General features: G+C 44.0%; 1 pseudogene; it reads left to right on the forward strand.

Annotated features, from left to right (window-relative positions):
- The first annotated feature begins 8456 nt into the window (after positions 1-8456).
- Positions 8457-10817, forward strand: LOC106987192 (L-lactate dehydrogenase A chain-like; annotated as a pseudogene).
- The last annotated feature ends 754 nt before the right edge of the window (positions 10818-11571 follow it).

Raw genomic sequence — 11571 nt, forward strand, 5'->3', positions numbered from 1 at the left:
ATTTTGCTTTTTTTTTTTTTTTACTTTTTAAGGCCAATATAATTTTTTTTTCCCCCTGAAAATACCGTAAAGGCTTCTCACCCCAAAAGTTAACCCTTCTTCAGCTCGGTGGGCGCTCAGGATATGTGACGTGCAAACTGATTGACACGACTCGTTATAAGCCAACATTAAAACAATCTGCCATGTGCAAGACACCCCTCCAGTGCTTGGGTAAACAAGGAAAACAGACTCTAAGTGACCACTGACATGAGTCAGCTGCAAGCAACAGCAAAGGGAACACGTTTAAAGGGGCTGGGAGGCCTTTCTGGGACTGAAACGTTAAGATGAACCGCCCAGCGAAACTTTCGGGGAGTCGGCTGACCGCTCAGGGTAGGGGCAGCGCTCTAGGGGCATCCCACAAATCGTGGGGAGGTTTGTGGGAGGCATCCAGACACCCACTTCCGTTGGGAAAAACAAAAACAAGCGAGGAAACCCTCTAGAACAGGTCTGCTTGGCTGGATAGTGCGCGTGGTATCAGTCAGCTCGCTTAAATAGTTTCACCTTTCTACGGAGTCGTACTTTCCCTTTATTTTCCTCTTCTTCTCCCATTTCAATCGTTGTGAGACGCGTAGAGGCCGTCCGGAGCCATCCAGATTTATTTGGAGTGTCCTGATCTTCTGTGCTGTAAATGGGTTGGTTGGGGGGGGGGGGGGCGGTCAATGCTCAGCGCGTAGCTCTGCTGAAGGATTTCTTTCTTTTGCAAATAATGTAAACATCTCGATGTCTGTTTACAACATGTGAAGATGGAAGAAAACCTCTTTCGGTCTGGCCTTTGAATTTGTGTCTTATTTGCATGCAGTGTCATTTCAAGCACGTTGACCCCACATTCACTCTCCCCGAACCCCACGTTCCAGGTTCCCACAACCACCCACTAAGATCTGAGTGGAACTTGATGAGAGCCTGATTCGCAGGGTGTATGGCAGTTTTCCCTCACACATGGCAGCGACAGTCAACAAGGGGGGCACGGATGGCTGTTCATGAACTTATATGAACACCAATGCAGAGTTAAGGAAAAGGCTCGTCGTTCCTAACTGTAGATTGGATTTTCCCCCCTCCACCGGCAGCCATGGAGTTTGAACAGTTTGATGGGAACTTTTGCCAGGTTCTGAATTTGACAGCAATTAACTGCATTCTGCACCTGAAACCTTGTGTGTTGTGGCCATTTGGGGACGGGGGTTACTTCTGTGTTTTGTTTTTGTTTTTTATAGCCCAGCACGGGACCCCTCCGCGTGAGGAATTCCCTATCTTGTGACCGTCATGGGGAAAAACGTCTCTAAGAAGTTGTGATCCTTGTCTTCCCAGGCTCCTTTGCAGCCGGGGCAGACGCACGGCCTGAGCGTGACCAACGGAACCACCCTGACGTAAATCAAGTACTAAAAATACAATGGCAAGGCAGCCCATCCAGCAGTGGGGGACAGCAGCCAGGGCCTGGCAGTATTGGCGGAGGGGCGCCGAGGGCACAGACGGGGTGCTGCATTGCAGGGACACAGTTAGTTCTCCAGCAGCCCGAGCAACCACGCAGGGCTTCCAGCATCATCTCCACACATTTAGACAATCACCCAGGGTCAGTTTCTGTTGCTTGTAATGAGCCAGGGAAACAGAGCACTGTGCACAGGGCAGCGGTCCAAATCTGGCCTCTAGGACGGATGTCTCGGCATAAACACTAGGTGGACCTCAAGGCCCTACCATCGCTCGGGTCTCTGCACCATCACCAGCATTGTGCTCCTGTCTTCAAAGGCACAATTTGGTGCCTTGGATTCTTCTCTCAATTCTTTTTTGGAGGCAGACCAAATCAGAAACAACGCCCATTCAGAGGAGACGATATGAAATAAAGAACTGCTCACAGTTAATTTTGATTTCCCGCAAGATGACGACAGCAGATTTACAGGGATCTTTAAGAGACAGCTTCCTGGGGCGCCTGGGTGGCTCAGTCGGTTAAGCGTCCGACTTCAGCCAGGTCACGATCTCGCGCTCTGTGAGTTCGAGCCCCGCATCGGGCTCTGTGCTGACCGCTCAGAGCCTGGAGCCTGGAGCCTGTTTCGGATTCTGTGTCTCCCTCTCTCTCTGCCCCTCCCCCGTTCATGCTCTGTCTCTCTCTGTTGCAAAAATAAATAAACGTTAAAAAAAAAAAAAAGACGGCTTCCTGAGGCACACACGTAGGATTCTGTTTCTCCTGACTCCCTGACCAATGTAACCTTTACACTATCTTACAAATAACATGTGTGTATGTTTATATATAACACATCTGTTATTTATACGATATATATTCATATATATTGTTTTCTGGGTTTTTTAGGGCCAACTCTGCAAGCTCCACCTCTTTTCTCGATAGCTAATTTTAATTACGATAAAGATTTTTTTTTTTTAAAGCAGTGCTCTAAGCACTATATATTGATTTACAAGTGTAACATTCACAACAAGAAGTTGGAAACAAAGGGGTTAGGCTGCCGTGGTCGCTCACACCCCTAGTAAGTGGGTGAGCCAGGGGCCCAGAAGGATTTAATTATGACTCTCTACCTGCCCTAGACTCATAAATGGATCTTGTACTACACACATCTGCCTCCTGCCTCCTTTTTAAGTGTGAAGAAGGCCTCTTGTAACCAGGCAGGTACAGATGCTGTCGGTACAAATCACACCTTCACACTGCCTGTAGAGGTGAACAAGCATTTGCTTTGTTGGATTGCAAAAGCTCCCGAGCTTCTCTAGATATGACCTTCATTTTCAATGGTGTTTTACTCCATTGAAAATTATTCCCCGAGTGGGAAATTTATTAAGGGAGCAATTTCACCTTCCAGCAAAATCTCCCAAAAAAGATGTGTCAGAGCGCCTGGGGTGTTTCCCAAGAGCTTAGCCCCATGTCTGGGTAGCTGATGTGCGACTTCTGTCATTCCTCTTTCTTTCTTCATCCACGCATCCTACTCCTGCCCTCTTCCACTGGGAAGTGTGGTATCTGTCAGGCCTGGTGTCACCAGTTGGGCCCAGCAACCCAAGCGTGTCCTCCTTTACCATTTTCTAGATTCTTCCCATGTAAAATATTCCACTGGGAAGATTTTTAAATCTAGATGGAAAATGCTAGCTATAGCACCTAGATTGAATTAGATCTATTTGTGTTCTCTAACTTGTGAGTATTGGGAATTGTTCTCTCAGAAGTGAAGTTCGACCCTTTCTGGTCCAGTGGATAAACTCAATCTGCTTTTCAGGTTTCCCTTTTCTCTCTGAATGTCGCTGGATTTTTCTAAGTCAACGTACTTGTCCGGAATCTGTTTTGAAGTTCGCGAACGGACACCGTTCGGTTCACGAAGGCGAGCAGAGTGGACACTTCAACAGTCGTGGACGTCGTGTTTTCCCGTCAGATGCCATGAGCGAGTTCTTTTTTTTTTTTTTTTTTTGAGCGAGTTCTTTATGTAGCAGGTTGTTCACTCTTTGCCAGACTACACCAAATATTTTTTTCCTAATCTGTTCATTTTGAGCATTTTAACTTTTTTTTTTTTTTTAGCACTCACGCCAATTTAAATTATTTGCATGAATCACTGGTGTTTGATACAATTTCTTGCTATCTCCACATCTACCATCCAAATGTAGCCACGGACCTCTCTCGTCTGGGCTACCTCCACAGCTCCTCACCAGGCTCCCTGCTTCCCCTCTTGCCCCTTAAAGTTCATTCTCCACCAGTCAGAAGAAGCCTGTTAGGAAAAAAATGTGGTCATGACACTCTTCCTCAAAAACCTTATGTAAAGCCTTGCCTCCTGTCACCTTCCTCCCCCCAATCTTACGAGACCCTAAATGATGTATCAATGGATTGACTGATCAGTTGAGTCCCTGGCCGCCTTCCTCACGTCAGTTGACCTCCCCAACCTCACCTACTTTGCTGCCTCCCCAGCCCTTGTTCCTGCCACACCAGGCCTCCTTGCTATTGCCCAGCTCACCACACATGCTCCTACCTAAGACTCTTGGCACTCTCTGTCCCCTCTACTGGAGATCTCTTTCCCTAGACACTACCAAGTCTCAACCCCTCGCTTCCTTTAAGTCTCTACTTACGTGTTGACGTCCCTCTTTCTGACTTTGTCCACCTTTCAACTGTTTCCAAGCCCAGGTGTGAGGGAGAGGTAAGGGTGTGTTACCTGACCCCCCCCCCCCACTCTAAGGGTATCGTATACCTTATGTTGCGCTTGTAAATGGAAGCTTTTCAAAAGTTATGCTTCTTGATTGTATAGGAACCTAACTGGTTTTGATATTCTGGTCTTGCACTCAGGAAGGCTGGTGAGCACTCCTATTGGTTCTAGTAGTTAATCTAGTAGATTCCCTCCAGATGCCTGTGCTTTGAATCAGGGCATCTGGCGCCGGTTTTACTTCTATATTTTTTCAACTCCTTCTATTGTTTAGTTCTCTTGTCTAACCGGGTAGGACCTCTACAACAACACTGAATAGCAGCCCTGAGAGCCGGCATCCTTGTTTTATTCCTAACTTTACGGGGCATGCTCTGAAACGTTTCCATTAAGCGTGATGCTTGTGGCTGGCTTCTGCTAGAGACCCTTTATCAGAACAGAGAGGCTCCCTTTCATTGCACTTTGCTGGGAAATGCTTTCTAGTCATAAATGCATCCTGAAGAATAGTGAAGAAAGTCTTGCCCCACCGGATATTGACGCATTACAAAGTTCGAGTAAAGAATGTGGTACTCGCACTGGGATAGACAGAACAATGGCAGACTCACAGTCTAGAAATCGATGCAAAATGCATAGAAGAAGTTGGATGGTTTAATTCCAGTTCACTTTGTCTCCTTTTGTTCTATGTCCTTTTTACTCTTAAAATTTCATCTTGACTATTGTTATGACTTCTCTATCCAGCCACTGGGCCCATGTGTTCTTGCAGCCAACTAAAGGAGCAATTTTCTTTTGAATTCTGCAACAGGTTATTTTCAGAGATTTCTTGGACTCTTCCAAATGGTGTTCTTCTTTTCCTTTTCTTTCTGTTTCTGGGACAAAGGTTCAAAGCTCAACTCTGCTGCTTAGTAGGTAAGGATATGTGGTGTGTGTTTTTTTTTCCTAAGTCTCAGTTTCCTCATCTATAAAAAGGACAAGCAGAACGCTTACATCACCAGGTTCTTAGAAGGAATAACCATGCTGCTCTGTATAACATGCCTGGCATAGTAGCTCACGCTGGGCAACACTCCATGCAATTCAGCTTTAATAAATATATCTGGGTTTTTCTTTACTCCTCCTTAGTCAAGGCAAGTCCTAGTTAAACTTGGATAAGCTGTGTGCGTTGTCCTCCTCCCGTATGTGATGGCTGAAGTCTCTTTCCAGATCTGCAGTGAGAAGGTAGTCTGGGGAGTGCAGCATCCAGCCCAATTTCCAGACCCTGGCGGGCTTTCCCACAGCGCACCCCTGATATTTGGAATGGACACCTTCCACCATGAAGCTTAGTTCACGTATCTTCTAGAACCAAAGTTGTACATAAAAAGTTAAAACCCATTCACTATAACAAAGTTACTCTATCCCATCCTATAACATTTTATTCATAGAGAATAGATTCCTAAAATAGAATATCCACGGAAGTGTAGGCTCATACCTGAAGATTATCAGCTCGTAATGATGGTGATAATGATGGACGCTGCTTACTGAGCACTGCATTTCTTTTTTAAAATTTTGTTTATTTTAGAGAGAGAGAGAGTATAAGTGGGGGAGAGGGGCAGAAGGGGAGAGAGAGAGAGAGAGAGAGAGAGAGAGAGAATATGAACCCTAAGCAAGCTTCATGCTCAGCATGGAGTCCTACCTGGGGCTTGAGCCCACAACCCCGGGATCACGACCTGAGCTGAAATCAAGAATCGGACACTCAACCGACTGAGCCACCCAGGCACTAGAGCATTGCATTTCAAATGCAACAGAGTCCCTAACTAACTCACAGACATTTGAATCAGCAACTCCTCAAGCAAAAAGTCACTGAACCTAACCGCAATGTTCCCAGTGGGGATCCACATCCCTTGTGTGTCCCAGCTCTCGCACTGGCTCTTTGAGTCTATTGAGCCACCTGGGAGACTCAACTCCTAGAACTTCAGCCTATCTATTAAGCTTGGCTCTACAATGCCAATGACTAAAGGGATACACTTATCAACAACAACAAAAGAATTAAAACCCATCAGAAAGGATTTTGAATGACACTTGTGGGAAACTGAAGATACCTGAAATGTACAAAACAGATTTTTTAAGCTACTATTACACCTAAAATAGTTTAAAGGCTGTTACAGATCCTCACTAATGACACGTTAAAATAAAATAGGACAAAGAGTTGAAAGTGAGGTAGACCCCTGCCTAATATTTGACCAGCCTATAAAGAAATATCTTGTTTTCTTTCCACATATTTTTTAAAGAAGAACGCTCAGGGTCAGATAGACCAGGGGGTAAACTCAGCTGCAGAGTCTTGAGCAGTCACCAACTCCCCGTATGCTGGTGTATCCGCAGCAGGCTAATCTACCATGGGCAAAATGATCTATAAAAAGCCAACCTGGACACAGGATTGACCACCCCACCCCCCCCACCCCCCCCGCAATGGGCAGGGTCCAAAGTATGTAGTGGCCCCAGAACTGATCTAGGCTGTGCTGGTATCCAATTCAGTAGGTAGGAAATGGCAACCAAACCATGGTGGTATCATGATTGGTAGTGGTATATCTGGTTAAAAACAAAATCTCAACTATAAAGGACACATAAAAAATGATCACATATTAAGAATAAGCATTTATTGGGGCGCCTAGGAGGCTCAGTCAGTTAACTGTCTGACTCTTGATTTTGGCTCAGGTCATGATCTCACAGTTTGTGGGTTTGAGCCCTGCATCAGGCTCTGCGTGGACAGTGTGGAGCCTGCTTGGGATCCTCTTTCTTTTCTTCTCTGTGTGCCCCTCCTCCACTCACATACTCTTTCTCTCTCTCTCTCTCTCTCTCTCAAAATAAATGAACTTAAAAAAAAAAAAAAGAACAAAATCTCAGCCAGTTCTTGGGGAACATAATGTTTGGGAACAGTGATGCTCAAGGCTAGGCAGAAAAGCACCAGGACGTTGGTCAACTGACTTGAAGTTCATGGAGGACTCAGGTCCTTGTGCAAATAAGAAAACCAAGAGGGAAGCCCCAGTGAGCACAGCAAGATTAGGGGATTTGTGTACACCCAGAGTGCTCACATATAGTCTCTACTGATCCACCACCCCCCCAAAAAACAACAAATAATCCAATTAAAAAATGGGCAAAAGACATGAACAGACATTTCTCCAAAGAAGACACACAGATGGCCAACAGACACATGAAAAGATGCTCAAGATCACTCATCATCAGGGAAGTACGAATCAAAACCACAATGAGATACCACCTTACACTTGTCAGAATGACTAGAATAAAAAAAACCAAATAATAAAAAGTGTTGGCAAGGATGTGGAGAAAAAGGAACCCTCGTGCACTATTGGTGGGAATGCATATTGGTGCAGCCATTGTGGAAAACAGTATGCCTCCATACTCAAATTCCTCAAAAAATTAAACATATAAAAAACATATGATCCAGTAATCCCACTACTGGGTGTTTACCCGAAGAAAACAAAACAAAATTTGAAAACATATATGCACCTCTGTCCTATGTTAATCACAGCGTTATTTACAATTGCCAAGATATGGAAGGAACCCAAGTGTCTATTGATAAATGAATGGATAAAGATGTATACACACACACACACACACACACACACACACACACACATATACATACACTGGAATAGTAGTCATAAAAAAAGAGTGAGATCTTGCCGTCTGCAACAACATAAATGGACCTAGAGAGTATTATGTTAAGTGAAATAAGTCAGAGAAAGACAACTATTGTATGATTTCACTTATATGTAGAATCTAAAAAAGAAGAAGAAGAAGAAGAGACAAAAAGCAGAAACAGAGCCATAAATACAGAGAACAAACTGGTGGTTGCCGGAGGGGAGGGAGGTACAAAATGGGGGAAGGACAGTGAGAGATACAGGCTTCCAGTTACGGGATGAAAAGTCACAGGAAGATACAGCATAGGGAATATAGTCAATAGTACTGCAATGGTGTTGTATGGGTTATACTTGTGGTGAGCATAGCAAAATGTATAAACTTATTGAATCACTATGTTGTACACCTGAAACTAATGTAATATTGTGTGTCAACTATACTTCAGTTTAAGAAGAAAAAAGGAGAAAACAAAAGGGAAAAAAATTTTCCTAAGTCTTTTCCTTCCTTCCTTCCTCTCTCCCTCCCTCCCTCCCTCCCTCCCTCCCTTCCTTCCTTCCTTCCATTTTTTAGGTTCTTTTTCAAAGTCCTTCTATTTGTGAAGTATTTCTCTAAGTTCAGGAAGAAACATACACACACACGCACACACACACACACACGCACAAAGAATTGATTGAGCAAACAATGGCAGATAAGGAGAAACATGAAGTGTTTGAAGAAAAGCCATTGATTAATGTGACTACACGCTAATAAAAATGTTCAGTCTCTATGGAGATAAAATCAGGCCAAATTATGAAAGGCCTGAATTCTTTCAACAAATTTGCTTTTATAGGAGTTATTCCGTGGATAAGAAAGAGCTATCAAAGGCTTTTTAGTAGATAAATGATACAAAATCTGGCTTTAAGGTATGTAAGTTTGGGGACAATGAGTAGGATCTATAGATAATGGGAATTCAGCAGAAAAATGTCAGTTCTCTTCTTTCCTTTACAATGTATTTACCTAGTAAAGAACTTAGCATTCAGTTTAATCTGAATCAATGCCGACTAAGAAGCAGTGTAACCTATGGCCCAAATCTCCTTCTTCCATGGCATACGTATCTAATGTACAGTCTCCTCTAATTATTGGATGTATTTATCCGCTGCATATTTATTAAATAAAAACAAAGATACTCAATATGGTTGCCCTGCATTAATCTTTTTCCTCAACCCAAGCAAACTACAATTAGCAGCCAAAGCAATATTGAAAGGGGTTTAGAAAGAACAATCAAAGATGTGTGAATTATGCGTATAATGGAGTATAATTAAATCCTCTTGCTGAGGGAAATGGAGGTATAAGTTACTCACACTTTTTAGCTGCTCTTACCAAGCTCCCAGTGGAACCCTTAGAGGGAAGCTGCAAAAGGTAGAAATTCTGCTCTGGGCAACTCTGCTCAAGTTCAACTCTGAAGTGGCTCCGACCACTTGCTGTGCATAGTTTCCAGTCCTTGTTTGTGGTATAGCCCTGACACTAAAACTTGATTGTGGCTAATTAGCTCAACCCAATAAATGACTGAGTTGTTTAATAAGACACAACTTAGCAAGGCAGCAAAACAGAAAGTATACCCTGTATATCTATTATCTTGATTTCTCATCTTTCTCTTCAAAATACAACGTATTTTTCCACAAAACCTCCAACTATCCCAAAAATGAATTTTATTTCAGAACTCTCCATTCCCTGTTTACTTGATTCAGGAAGTCACTGTGTTCATTACTTGGCGGGGGGGGGGGGGGGGGGGGACATTTTTCAGCCCACTGTTCATACCAAGAGCTTATGCTGCTTAGAACCTGGCATTTCCCCCCCAGGTATTATCGACCTCTTGGTACAGCTGTAAAAGCAGACAATGTGTTGTTTTCTAGACCCCAAATCCCTTTGTTTATGTATTATGGTGTAGAGGTGTGGAGTCTTGATCGAACACTAGTCTGGGCTTCTTGAAGAGGAATTTGGTTTTGCTCACAGGTCTACAAGCTCGAGCCAAGGTGGGGCAGCATAAATCTCTTATGAAAGGCCTGAATTCTTTCAACAAATTTGCTTTTATAGGAGTTATTCCGTGGATAAGAAAGAGCTATCAAAGGCTCTTTGCATAAAGAACTGAATAAATCTCTCAACTTTCACAGTAGAAATGCAGATATGACAGAGTACCAGAGCCACTGCCACCAAGTCCAGACCCAATGCCACATGCCACCGACACCCACCCACCCAACTTGCACTCTCAATTCCTTTCGATTCTAAGCCCCATGTGGCAACTCTTAAGGAACAGCTGATTCAGAGCCTTCTTAACCTTCTTAAGGAAGACCACACCTCACCCCACCCCCAGAATAAGATTACAGTTGTTGGGTTGGTGCTGTTGGCATGGCCTGGGCCATCGCTACCTTAATGAAGGGCTGGGCAGATGAACGTGCTCTTGTTGAGGTCATGGAAGACAAATTGAAGGGAGAGATGATGGATCTCCAGCACAGCAGCCTTTTCCGTAGAACGCCCAAATTTGTCTCTGGCAAAGGCTATAACGGGACTGCAAACTCTAAGCTGGTTATTATCATGGCCGGGGCACGTCAGCAGGAGGGAGAAAACCATCCTAATTTGGCCCGAAGTAACATAAACATCTCTCAATTTATCATCCCTAATACTGTAAAAACCGGCTCAAACTGCAAGTTGCTTGTTTCCAGTCCAGGGGATATCTGGATCTATGTGGCTTTCCCCAAAACCATGTTATTGGAAGTGGCTGGAATCTGGATTCAGCCTGGTTCCATTATCTAATGGGAGGAAGGCTGGGAGTCCTCCCATTAAGCTTCATCACGCGTGGGTCCTTGGGAAGCATGGAGGTTCTAGAGTGCCTACATGGAGTGGAGTAAATGTTGCTGGTGCCTCCCTAAACACTCAGAACTTCCGGTTCTTTCACCCAACATGCCTACTGAGTCATACGTTAATGTTGGTTTCTACTGGAAGTCACGATGAAAAAGGGATGTGTAAAATAACATATGTATCCGCTGATTGTTAAAAACTTTATCTGGGGGTGCCTGAGTAGCTCAGTCAGTTGAGCACTGGACTCTTGACTTTGGCTCAGGTCATGATCTCATGGTCGTGAGGTCGAGGCCTGCGCCAGGCTCGGCACTGACAGCGGGAGCCTGCTTGGGATTTTCTCTCTGCCTCTCTCTCTTCCCCTCCCCTGCTTGCATGCATGCACTTTCTCTCTCTCTCTCTCTCTCTCTCAAAATAAATAAAAAATAAAATAATATATTGAAGGGGCACCTGGGTAGCTCACTCGGTTAAACATCCAACTCTTGATTTTGGCTCAGGTCATGATCTTGGAGTTTGTGAGATCCAGTCCCATATTGGGCTCGTGCAGACAGCGTGGAGCCTTCTTGGGATTCTCTCTCTTCCTCTTTCTCCCTCTGCCCCTCCCCTTCTCTCTCTTTCTCTCTCTCTCTCAAAAACAAACAAAAGATTTTTAAAAGATTAAAAAAAAAAACCATTATTGTTATGTCAGTTGCTCAATGCTCTCCTTGTTTATCCCACATAGTAAATTTACTTTAGAATTTAGCAGCAGGAGAATGTTGTCCTTATTTCAAAACTGGTATGTTTGCTCAGCAAGGTAAATATAACTGTGGAACCTACGGTAATTCCCTCTTCTGATGTCACTAGCAGGAAATCCCTGGTCCAATGTGACGCTCGGGCACAGTAATGGTAATAGCCCATATGAACAGCATTCTTGCTGCATTCTCTTCACCACGGCTTCACATCTAATTTCCATTTCAAAAACCTA

Source organism: Acinonyx jubatus, chromosome B4 (assembly GCF_027475565.1).
Source record: "Acinonyx jubatus isolate Ajub_Pintada_27869175 chromosome B4, VMU_Ajub_asm_v1.0, whole genome shotgun sequence".
NCBI lineage: Eukaryota > Metazoa > Chordata > Mammalia > Carnivora > Felidae > Acinonyx > Acinonyx jubatus.